Source organism: Ochotona curzoniae, unplaced genomic scaffold, assembly GCF_017591425.1.
Source record: "Ochotona curzoniae isolate NIBS_2020 unplaced genomic scaffold, NIBS_Ocur_1.0 contig_1302, whole genome shotgun sequence".
Lineage (NCBI taxonomy): Eukaryota > Metazoa > Chordata > Mammalia > Lagomorpha > Ochotonidae > Ochotona > Ochotona curzoniae.
The window spans coordinates 6,754,449-6,766,458 of NW_024465035.1; the positions used below are offsets into that span (position 1 = coordinate 6,754,449).

Here is a 12,010-nt window from a genome sequence, read left to right on the forward strand (position 1 = left end):
ACTGCTGATTTACAAATCATACTTCAGGCAGTTAGTGTGGAAAATACCCTGAGACAAAAAACAAAACAAAATAAAACAACAACAACAACAACAAAGCAAAGTCACTAATTCCGATTCAATGGCTGCGTCCTTTAAACTGCTTTCCAAAGACCTAATTCTTCTAGTGAAAAACAACTCAATTTTATTCATTTATTTTTCAAAACAAGAAACTGTATAAAAAGCAAAAGATATTTAAGTCACTATTACCTGCTAATGATTATTTTATACTAGGGTCCTACAGAAAGCCATTGCTGGAAAATCATTTTTCATTTGAAATCCTCATTCTACTCTGTTTGCAAATGCCTACACTGACAACAGGGAAACACACTGACTTTCATGGCAATCAGAACTGTCTCCAATGTTACTGACTTACAAGGATGCAATCACAAGCCCTACCCCCACCCAAAAAAGACATGTAGAAAGCCAGCATCGTTCTCAGTGATTTACTGAAAGCAGCAGCTCATTTTAATAAAGCCATCCCAAAACATAAAATTGATTGAACCAACTGCTGTGTTGGGCATACACAACAGCTGATCAAAATCATTCAAGATTTTTATTCTTACAGACTTTCTTTCATGCTTTGAGAATTTCTCTCCCATTCTATAATCTTGATATTAAAACTGATATAAAAAGAAAAATATCTGTGAAATAGTTCATTCAAACAGAACAAATAAAGAGAATATTTTAATAAACTAGGTCATGTACAAATGAACACATATGCTAAAACTCAAGAATCTAGACTATACAGCCTGTAAAACAAAATTAAGAGTTTAAACTGCATAATCTCTTGTGATGTTTCACACTGAGGAGTTTGTTCTAGACAGAAACGTTCTCAGCAAAATATGACCACATTAGACATGACCAACCCCTCATCATCTTACAAAGAAAAGTTTGTGTAATCAGAAATTATTTGCCTCTAGAATGGTGTTTTATGACATTAAACCCTTTGAGATTTTGTTTCAGTAGAAAAAAAATCTTTCATGTTGATATCTATATTTGACTTTATATAATAATTTTAAAGGATTTTTGTCACAGTGAAGGACAAAGATAAGCCAAGTATTTAGATTCCTTTCCTTTATGTTGTGTCTTTGATCACTAACAATGCTGTGTGAACAGCCAACAGAAGGCTGACATTTCATAAAATATGCAGTGATAAAAACTAATACTGTAGCATCTGGGAGTGATATATAAAATGCAGAAATACACCTAATAACTGTGATCTTAAATTACAAGTTACTAAAAGCTAAATAAAAAGCATACCTAAGAATTTTTTTTAAATGACAAAATTACAAAGGCTTTTAATACTTGTATTTCTAAAAACAAAGTTTAAATCTATTACACTTTTCCAACTACTTTCCCCAATCTAAAAGCCAACTGCCTTCTATGAGCAGGCTATCTGTGCTATATATCTTTCAACAACTAATGATCACATTACAAAACCATCTTTGAAAACCAATGTACAATATATACAAAGGAAAATTTTCTTAGTAATTACAACTGTTAAAACTGTTAAGCAAAAAAGCAACATAACATTCTTACGATAAGATAGCAGACAACGCTTTAAAACCTGTAATAATCTTTGAAAATATACTCTTATTGCAATTATGAACACATCTTTTCACAGTTTAAGCCTTAAAATGCTTGTTAAACTATAGTAAGATGTTCTCAAGTAGGTTTAAATAATTTCACCTTTAATATTAACTATTTGTTTTTCAACAGTAGGAAACAAGTAGAGACAATCCAGTATTAATCATGCGAATTTAACTTAATATTCTGCCCATATCCATCAAAATCACAGCCCAGTAGAGGTGTCTCCTTGCTTATTTTTTCATATATATGCTAAATGGACGTAAAGGATAAAAGCATATTCAGTACTTCACAAACTCTAAATTACACTCTGACTAAAGAAAATATGCAATAGTTAAATATCTTAGAGGCAATTGCCCTTCTGCTTCTAATTACATCTCAGTTAAGGGTGCTCACTCGGAGGCACGCCCAGCTGACTGTTCTTTCTATCATAGCTTTGTATGTCACTTAAGACAAATGAATACTTTTTTTCCTCATATTTAAATCAACACTATTCAAAAAAAAATTTTAAGTTATAAATGGGTTAAACGGCACTTTCAACAGTACTTTTCATCTCCAGCTGGATAAATGAGCAGCATTATAAGACTAAGAATGAAGAAGGCATATCTACATTCACAATGTGCTCAACTATAACATTTATGTGCATTATGATTTTATATTCGTAAATTTTTAGCTTCACTGCATACTTTACTATTCTTTCAAAAATAACTTTCTATGATTACCACAATTAAAAAAAAAGCACCATACGACGTTCTTCAAGCCACTGGAAATAACATTTAGTATAATAACATATCTAATAAGGCATTTACTTTTAATCAAATCTTATTTTCCTATAAGAGATACTTACTAATTGACTTTACTGCATTTTTCTTTTACAAATATTTTCATCATCTTTAAATTACTTCAGTTTCTCAAGTCCCATATTTACTACAGTTCACCTAATGTCAAGAATATATTGCTTTCTATTATTTCCCCCACTGAATTTACCCAGATATAGCATATTGTATTACTTATATTTAGAAGAATTATTTGACCACTTGAAACACCCATTATTTTAAGAGTAATTCACCCAATTAAAGCTGTATTTTCAAAGGAAAAAGGCCAATGAGACAAGAGAAAAATCTCAAAAGAAGGTAATTTTCTGATTTTTGCTAATCATCTCAATTGTAACTAAGTAGGTAACTATAAAACAGGATGGCAGAACATCTACCTTTCATTTCTAGAACTGGAAAACCCACCAAAAAAAAAAAACAGATTATATCTCTCTTGTTCAACTCTTTATCAACAATGCTGGAGTACAGGCAACTAATTAATGTTTATGGGAAAATATTCAGGCCCTGTTTCTTGACACTTGAGAACGTGTAACACAGAAAAATCCTTGGAACCATCTCAATGGAAATGAGGCAGTTTTCATTTTTATTTAGATCTAGACATTGTTACTCGACAAATAAAAACTAGTACAGAACATCATATACAAAGAAAAATTTGCAAACTGACAGGACATGAACTACACTTGGAAGAAAGTGTCATTTTAAACATCCCGTGTTGGTGCTGATCTGAGTACAGTCTACCTCACTTCCTATCAATCTCCCTGCTAGTTTCTGAGGAAAGCAGCGAAATCTTTTACAAGTGTTTGGGCCTCTGTCATCCAAGTGCAGTGAGCAACCTGGATGAAGCTCCTGGCTGTTGCCTGGCACAGCCCAGGCTGTAGACGCCATCTGTGGAGTGAACCAACTGATGGAAGAACTCTAATTCTCACTTACATATAAACACACCATTAAAAAGATTTAAAACAAGAAGCTTAGGATAAGAGTACAAACTTCAGGAAAAGAGATTCAGAACACCAAACATAAATGTAAACATATGACAGGGCTTTAACAATTATTTTTCAAAGTACACTTTATCTGAAGAACCCTAGAAACAATTTAATTGTGACAAGACTTAGGGATTCCAAAGGAAAAGGATCATCTTGATAAGATCTAATCTTCACTGTGACACACGAAAAGGAAATAGGCTCATTTATCAGCACAAGAAGTCCTTACTCTGCTGAGTGAGTGCGTGCACTCTACAGGGCTGTCTCATGCTACTAAGAGATATTTAAGCTAATCAATAAGTCAGATATGTTCTTAAAATGCTGAGTGGTTGTTTATGTGTGTTATATTTTCAGTATGGCATATTAATGTAATTTTTCTGCTTGGTACAGTGAACTCAGTCATGATAAATGTGTGGTGTGTCTGTTGCCTGCATTTTCATGACAGCAAACTTAGTGCAACACCAGCATTGTAAACTGAAAAGAAAGAAACCAACTTTAGAGGCACACAGCACTGCTTTTCTCTTATGCATTACTTAGTAAACATAAATTCGCATGCATTCATTATTACATTCAGGATGCAAGTGTATATCAATTAGAAAGTATCAAATATCTACTTAGCTTATTAGAATAAGATATAAGATTTAAAAATTGCAAATTGTTCCTTTGCTTTTGGACTGTCCAAGGAATAATTTCATCCATTTGAATACAAATTATATTCTATGCTATGGAAAAAATTCCAGACTACAAATTTAAGTTGAAGAATAGACATAAATGGTGATTTGGTCTGTAGATACACATGTCATACATAATTATTTTCCTTAATTAGTGTAGTTCACACTAATAAATAAAAAAATTCCAAAATGTGGGATAAAAACATGCAATAACTTGTTTTATTAAAAGACAGTTGTGCTACTAAAATTATTTGTTCCTACAACAGCTGTTTAAATGAGTGTACTGCCCAACTTGATACTAAATTGTTAGTATCGAGTCTAAAGGCAGAAGGAACAGATCCAGTCTTCCTTCCTCTTGTTCATACCTAACTGTCTAAGGACAGAATCAAGCACAGGGAGCAGCAGAAATTGAGAGGCTATGATCTTGGGATTCACCTGTTGCCTTACCATAAACACTAAGGGGTGTGTGAACAGCAGGCTTCAATGAGAAAGAAGTAAAAGGATGCAAGCAGCCACAGTATAAAACATGTGACTCCTTTATCTGTAAACAAGAGGTCTGGAAAAAGTGTCCGGCATTTTAGCAAGTGAGTCAGGAGAGTTACAGATAACCTTTACAGAGATGTTAAGGGAAGAAAACAAAATAAAAACTAAGAAAAAGGAAAGAACTAAACATAGGTTTGAAAAAGGGACTTGTAAGCCAATGCTCCCTGGGAGCGCATTCAAACTCTTGCTTATTCTACTCTGACTCTTCTGGTGAATTCTTTCAGTAATGCTGGCTTCAGTCACTCACTTCCTGCTACACAACTTACAGAACTATAGGATTAAAAAAAAAACTACACTGTTTTAAATCACCAAGTTTGCAACAATTTGTATGGTAGATCATAGAAAACTAATACAGGAATGCTGGAAATAAAAGCAGGATAACTGGAATGCAGAGGAATTATCCCAACAAATTGGGCTTACGCCCATCCAACTCACTATTAGTTCCCCCATGCACAATTTATTGGGACATGCTTCTGGTATAGAATTAGTTCATCTTTGCTTTGAAGTGCAAAGTTGAGATCCAAGGCAACTCTCAATTCTGAAACTAATTTCCTATTAAAAATAAATATAAAAAACTCAACAATCAAGTTACATAGTCATTATGTCCTTTTTTCTACATAATGCCTTATTCCAACTATTTAAAATATATTATTGCTGGTGTATACATTATATTCCATCTTTGCCTCTTCTCTGATAATAACTAAAAGGGGGGTGGGCAGACTGAGGAAGATGTAGTACGCTTTCCTGAAACATCCACTTCCTAAAGCAAGTAATGACCCTAATTTGGGCAGAAAAAGTGAGGGAGTGTCTTCATAGAAGAGGTAAGTTTTTTGGTTAGATTGAATCTTAGGTTTTCCTTCAAGAATGAAAAAGAAAAAAGCAAAGCAAAGACAAATGAGACTGCTCATCAGGAAGAGCACAGGAATCAGGGGTCTGGGTGAGAGTGTTTCAGCTTCAAGCCAAGTAACTCTTCAGGAGATTTCCATTTCGTAATGTTTCACCAACTGTAAATATACAACACATTCTGACATAATTTATGTCCAACTAAATGTTTTTTTAAAAAATATGTAATTATCACTAAATTTAATTTCTAAATTAGTCACAAAATTATATAAACTATAGGAATTCCAATCATCAATTCATTATCAGGTACAGTATAACCCTCCTAGGGATTCCAAATTTCAAGCTGAATAAGCCCTGGGAATAATTACTATTATTGTAAGCAATTCTAGAGTCACTGAATCATGATTCCAGCTCCGTTTAATATTCAAGTAAAAAAAAAAAACAAGCTGATAGAGATGAATGTCCAGAAATGAATCTGCTATTCAATATGATTAGACAAGTTAATTAAATAAACACTAAAATTCGGACGAAATCATAAAGTACCTTTATACTGTATGGTTTTTTTTTTTGTATGTGGGAATAAAGAATAAAAACATCAGTAATGAAAACAGTGCAATACTGTAAATTAAACATGCAGCTTTCAAAAGTTCTCTCACATATTGACAAAGATCAAAGAGGTACTCTACTAGAAAGATGAATGTGTTAACAATAGAGGTGAGAAAGAAACAGATGAAACAGACTTCGAAGAGAAAGAACACAAGGTCACTGTTCAGAAACTGTTTGACATGACAATAACAGATTAATATATATATATATATTTCAATTTGATTTGTAGATGTGTAGTTCGGGTTGAAAAAAAAGATAACTAAGTTGATCTTATTGATAATAAAAAAAAACATGAAATTGAATGCAATCATCCTGACAATGAATATTTAAGGATATTACCATTCAGGGAAATGGAATTAAATTTTGCTTATTTTGTAGCGAAACACTGAAATTCATGCACTGTGCTCTCATAATATATATTTCCATAAATGTTTCACTTGTTATGAATGGATTTTCTACAGAAGTAACTTCTTTTGTAATGTACCTTCCCAAAATAAACCTTTTGTAATGGCATTTACCAAAGTTGTTTTAGATTACCCTCTCATGTAGAATGATAAAATTCCCAATGACTGGGCTTTGACCTCCGCCTAACAAGTTAAGAAGGAAGAAGAGAAGAAAATGAGATGTAGTAAAGAGATAGAACCAGAAACTTGACATCCTAGGCAACAATGAAAAACTACACCAAGGAAAAGGAACTTAGCATCATGTAACCCATCTCAGGTACCGACAGGAACCGATTACTGAATGTTATTTTTGTTTTATATTTTTCAAAGATTCATTTATTTTTGTTTGAAAGGCAAGATTCACAAAGAGGGAAGGAGACATAGGAAGAGAGAGAGATGTTCCATCTGCTGGTTCACTCCTGTAACGGCTGCGGTGGTCAGAGCTGCAGGGCCAACCAACAGGAGCTTCTTCTGCGTCTCCAGCATGGGTACCGGGGTCCAGAGACTTGGATCACATTTTGTTGCTTTCCCAGGCACTTCAGCAGGCAGTTACATCAGAAGTGAAGCAGCCAGGACTCAAACCCATGCCTGTATGGGATACTAGCACCACAAAAAGAGGATTAACCTACTATTCCAACACATGAGCCCCTCAGTTACTGGAGACCAGTCTAAGAATGGATTCCAGGTAGCACCAGAGGCTTTTGCTCTAACTATGATACATTTAAGAAAGAAGAAAAGAAAAACTATATGTATCAAGCATTAACAATTCCTCAGAGAAGTTTTACGGCTCTAAGTGAGAGAATCAGGACCATACGAGGCAGAATAAAAGAAGAGAAGAAAAAAGAAAGGGAAGGGGTGAAAAGTGGGAGGAAAGAAAAAAGGGGAAAGGAGACGGAGAGAAGGGAGGGATGGCCAGTTCTGAAGGCAGAGGAAGCATTGTTTATATATTGATGGGAACGATTCAGTAAGGAAACGCTATGCTTTCTATACAAAACTTACTGTGAATCTGGAACTCTTACCATAACTCTTCTATGAAACGCCTTGCTTAAGCTCACTTAAGTGAGAAAGAGACTAAAACATTAAATAAGTATGGAAAGGCCAAGCAATAAACCACTAAGGTGCAAAACCCTTGGCTTCAATCTCTACACTGAATTGTGTTTTTACATGATAAGTCAATCGGAAAGACATTAATATTTTTATGATCTATTTATTGCTTTTGAAAGACAGAAAGGAAGAAATCTTCCATCAGCTGGTTCATTCTCAAATGGCAGAGGATGGGTTAGGTTGAAACCAGGACTATGAGCCTCATCTGGGCTTCCACATGAGTGCAGGGGGCTAGGCATTTTGGCCATTTCCCGCTGATTTCTCAGGCGCATTAGTAGGGATCTGGATTGGAAGTGGAGCAGTCAGGATTCTGGCTGGCATCCATATATGATCCTGACACTGGAGTCAGTGATTTAGCTGCTACCCCAACACCAGCCACAATAAAAATGTCATTCAAAAGCACAATAATAAAAGAATACCACGGTGTCTTACAGGGCTACCCTGACCAATGGAAACTGAAATATCAAGCTGAAGGATAGGTCAGATCATTTAGCTTTTGACAATGACAAATGGATCAAAAGCTTAGACATAAATAAAATGTGTAAAACATGAAAGAATAGTTTCTAGTCTTGAAATATAGCCATTACTCAGGATATTTCTCAGTAATAAAAACAACTACACAAAATGTAAACCTCCTGCACACTGGGACAAATATTATTATTAAATATAAAACAAACATACTGGAAAAGTATTTCCATTCTATGTAACAGGCTAAAAATAAAAACATCTTTCCATACATTAATATAAATAGATTGTTCCCTCACAGAAAAATAAACATGAAATTTTTCAGACACACAACACGTTGCATGAATTAAAATATTTTAATTTCCTAAAACTGGCAGAAAATCCAGAAAACTGACAAAATGGAACATTTGTAGGAAGTAATTCAGCAATATAACTTATATTTTTAAGCATTTGAGGCAACAACTTTACCCCTAGAATTATTCTAAAAAGTACACAATAATATACACAAGCGACCTACTTGCAACAGTGCTTCTGTAAACTATCTAAATGCCTAATATTAACAAATTAACAAAGTATCATACATCTATCCAACAAATTTATTAACTACTTAGATGATGTTGTATTTCCACAAATATTACATTGAGTGATAGAGTTGTTAAATACCTCTTTTTCATTATAATTTTTAATACTACCAGCATTTTCTACAAAGGCATATTATATCATGTTTATAAGAACTCCACTGATGCAATGCACATGCCAAACAACTAACCAATTTGAAGTGTACCATTCAATGGTTTCTACACCCCTGCACATTTTCAGCCAACGTCAGAACACATTTATCATCCTACCACCTCAAACTATTGCACACTTACTAATAAGCACCCCTCATCTCATTGCTCTTCCCTTTTCCCCATCAACTCCTAATGTACTTTGCTGCCTCTAGACTTGCCTATTCTAAACATTTCATATAAAGTCATATCATATTACATTTGGACTTCTGTGACTGGCTTCTATGCCTTATATTTTAACCATGCATTTCTCAGAATTGACATTCTTAATGTCTATGGAAGCTGAAGGGATGGACTTAGGGCATATCCAGGTGCACATGGAAGACATGGCAGGACAATGGAGCCTGCAGAGGACACCTGGGACCATGACAGGGAAATGAGGGAGGGGAGGCCACCATTTGGATGGAGAATGAGCCCCAATCTATAGTGTCTCTAATTATCTTTAATCAATTTTGCTATGACAAGTTCAAGTGTACTTTGAGAAGGTTACTGAAGTGTTACTACACTTTACAACCTAGGAAGGCAGAGGAGCATAACTCAGAGGGTGCAAAGTGTGGGGAATGACTCCACCAGAACAAAAACAAACGCCACACTCCACACTTCCACCCACACCTGAGACTTTGTACAGTCAGGATATACTTATTAAATCAGCAGCCATTTGGTGCAGCTTAATGTAGATAACCTATCATTTAAAAATAATTTTAAAAGCCCTACTGTCTAGCCAAAAGCTTACACCCAAAATACCAATTTCCTCATAGAAGCATAATTTTTAAAGAATTTAGAAGTCAAGCATTAGGACTAATGAGGACAAACCTATGAAGAAGTTTTATAAAGCAAAAGGAAAGAAAATACAATGCCTAAAACTAAAGTAATTTTGTAATGAAGTTTTTTTTTTTAATTTTGCAGAAGAAACGAACAGGTGTTAATAATCAATGACTACTGCCCACTTGATTCTGCAAAATCTAAGGCAGGAAAAAATTAGCAAAAAGAAAAAAACAAAAGTGTCCTTTTTGTCAAACAGACCAGAAATAAATTCCAAGTATGTGAGATTCTGCTATAGAGATTATTCCTATTAGGGCCAGAGTTTTCTGCCAGAAAACACAAAAATTCTAAATCAATCCCAGCCTAAAAATATCCCATCCTTCACTATCCCTGTTTGCCTCTCATGTACTTACTTATCTTGATAATTACTAAAAGTCAGAGGCATACGGAAAACTGTCTGATGTATACTAATATATGCTGATACACATATTTTATACAGAATGTTTTTAAAAATTCACCAAAGAAGATAGTTAGCGTGCTTACCACTGAGGTATTTCTGAGTGCGTTATTTCTTTCAGAAACTCCAAAGGACCTATTATCCTTTTCCTTTTGTTCAATTAATCCAGAGGCCAAATATTTTTCAAAAGGATCAAGTCACATCTGTAGTACAAGAGATCTCCATAATATTGCTAAAATATTTAACAAAAACATACAAAATATATTATATGCGTGGGTGGGGAAGCAGTATAGATAGCGATGAAGAACATGAATTCCAGCTTGGCTGCGAGGGCCAACACTAGCACTGTGGCATAGTGGGTCAATCTGGTGCGGGTTCAAGTCTCAACTGCTCCACTTGTGATCCAGCTCCCTGCTAACACGTGGGAAAGCAGCACGGAGAACGGTCCACATACTCCTACCCCTGCATCCACATGGCAAATCCGGAGGAAACTCCTGCCTTCCCACCAGCCCAGCTCTAGTGCTGCAACCATTTGGGCAGTGAACCAGCAGATGCAAGATTCTCTCTCTCTCTCTCAACATTGTCTTTCAAATACATTAAAAAAATCTTACTTTAAACAAAAAACAAAACTTGCCTTCAAGTAGGTTTTGGGGAAGCTCTACTCCTCAAGCACTTCATCTGTAACCATGGGAATTAACTCATAGGGGAGTTGCAGAGCTTTTAAAGATACAGTCTATATGAGGGCTTAGAACAGTGCCCAATACCTAGTAAGTGAACAGACAACATTGCTTGCTTTTGATTTTTCTGTTTCTTTCTTCCTCTTCCGACTGCTGATCTCTGGTCCTCCTTCCAGTTCAGGAAGGCCACCTCGCTAACACTTCTTGGCATCTGCTTCCCATAACATTTTCCCCTTGCACAGTTTGTTGGAATATTTTATTTGTGGCTGGCTCTGACTTTATGTTAATTGTGCTTTTTGTTTCCCGCAGAAATGCAGTGCCTCACTATTGCTGTATTTAGAATTGTAAACTTCAAAAATCTATAAATAAGAAGTTAAAATAAATAATTTTACAGGAAGCTAGTCCTGATTATAAATGCAGACTAATGACTTTTTTCCCTACACAAAAAGAATAAAAAGAACTGATCCGAAATAGCCCCAAATCTGCCATTTACAAATAGCATTATATAGAATTAAATATTTTATTGGCTCAAATTCAGGTATTATTAGTTACTGAGTATGACCTGGAAGAGTTGAGTTGTATAGATTTGGAGTTTTTGCTGTGTATACCCTGTAAAACTATATCAGTTTAGTTAATGATGCCCTTAACAGTTCAATGTTCTTTAGGTTTCTATTTTTTGCAGTAGTTTAACTCATAACTCTCCCAAGGACATTTTCTAACTTAATCAGAGGCAAGTTAAGTGAGGATGGCCACTGAATTCAAGGCATGGTACTCACAGCATAACTTAAAGAGGCAGCATTCACAGAGGACAAAACTGGAGCAGTCTGCTCTAGTGCTACGTGCTTCGAGAAATTTTCAGCAGTTTTAGCTTATTTATTGTAGTACCAAAATGGACTAAATGGTTCATTTTTCCTTCCCACCACAACCAACTATACATGGTTACTGCTTCAAAGAGTTTAAAATAGATTTCCCAAATACACTTATTTTTCATTCTTTACTTTAAAAAATATATTTATTTGAAAGGCAGAAGGAGAAGGTCACACAGGCAGGGCGAGCTCTCATTGACTAACTTACAGCAGAATGTTGGAGCTAAGCCAGGACCGAAAAAGAGAATGTCATCTGTGCCTGCCTTGTAGGTGCCAGGAACCTACCCACTGGGGCCATCCCTCCAGGGTCTGCAGCAGCAGGAAGCAGGAGCTACAGCGGGAACTG

At 35.2% G+C, this 12,010-nt stretch overlaps 1 protein-coding gene across 1 annotated transcript in view; it reads right to left on the reverse strand.

Annotated features, from left to right (window-relative positions):
* TBC1D5 (TBC1 domain family member 5) overlaps window positions 1-12,010 on the reverse strand; it is a 354,778-nt gene that overhangs the window by 288,520 nt on the left and 54,248 nt on the right. The window contains exon 3 of the mRNA XM_040963401.1: window positions 10,208-10,353. The gene's annotated coding sequence lies outside the window, so the exon portion shown is untranslated. The remainder of the gene's footprint in view (window positions 1-10,207; window positions 10,354-12,010) is intronic.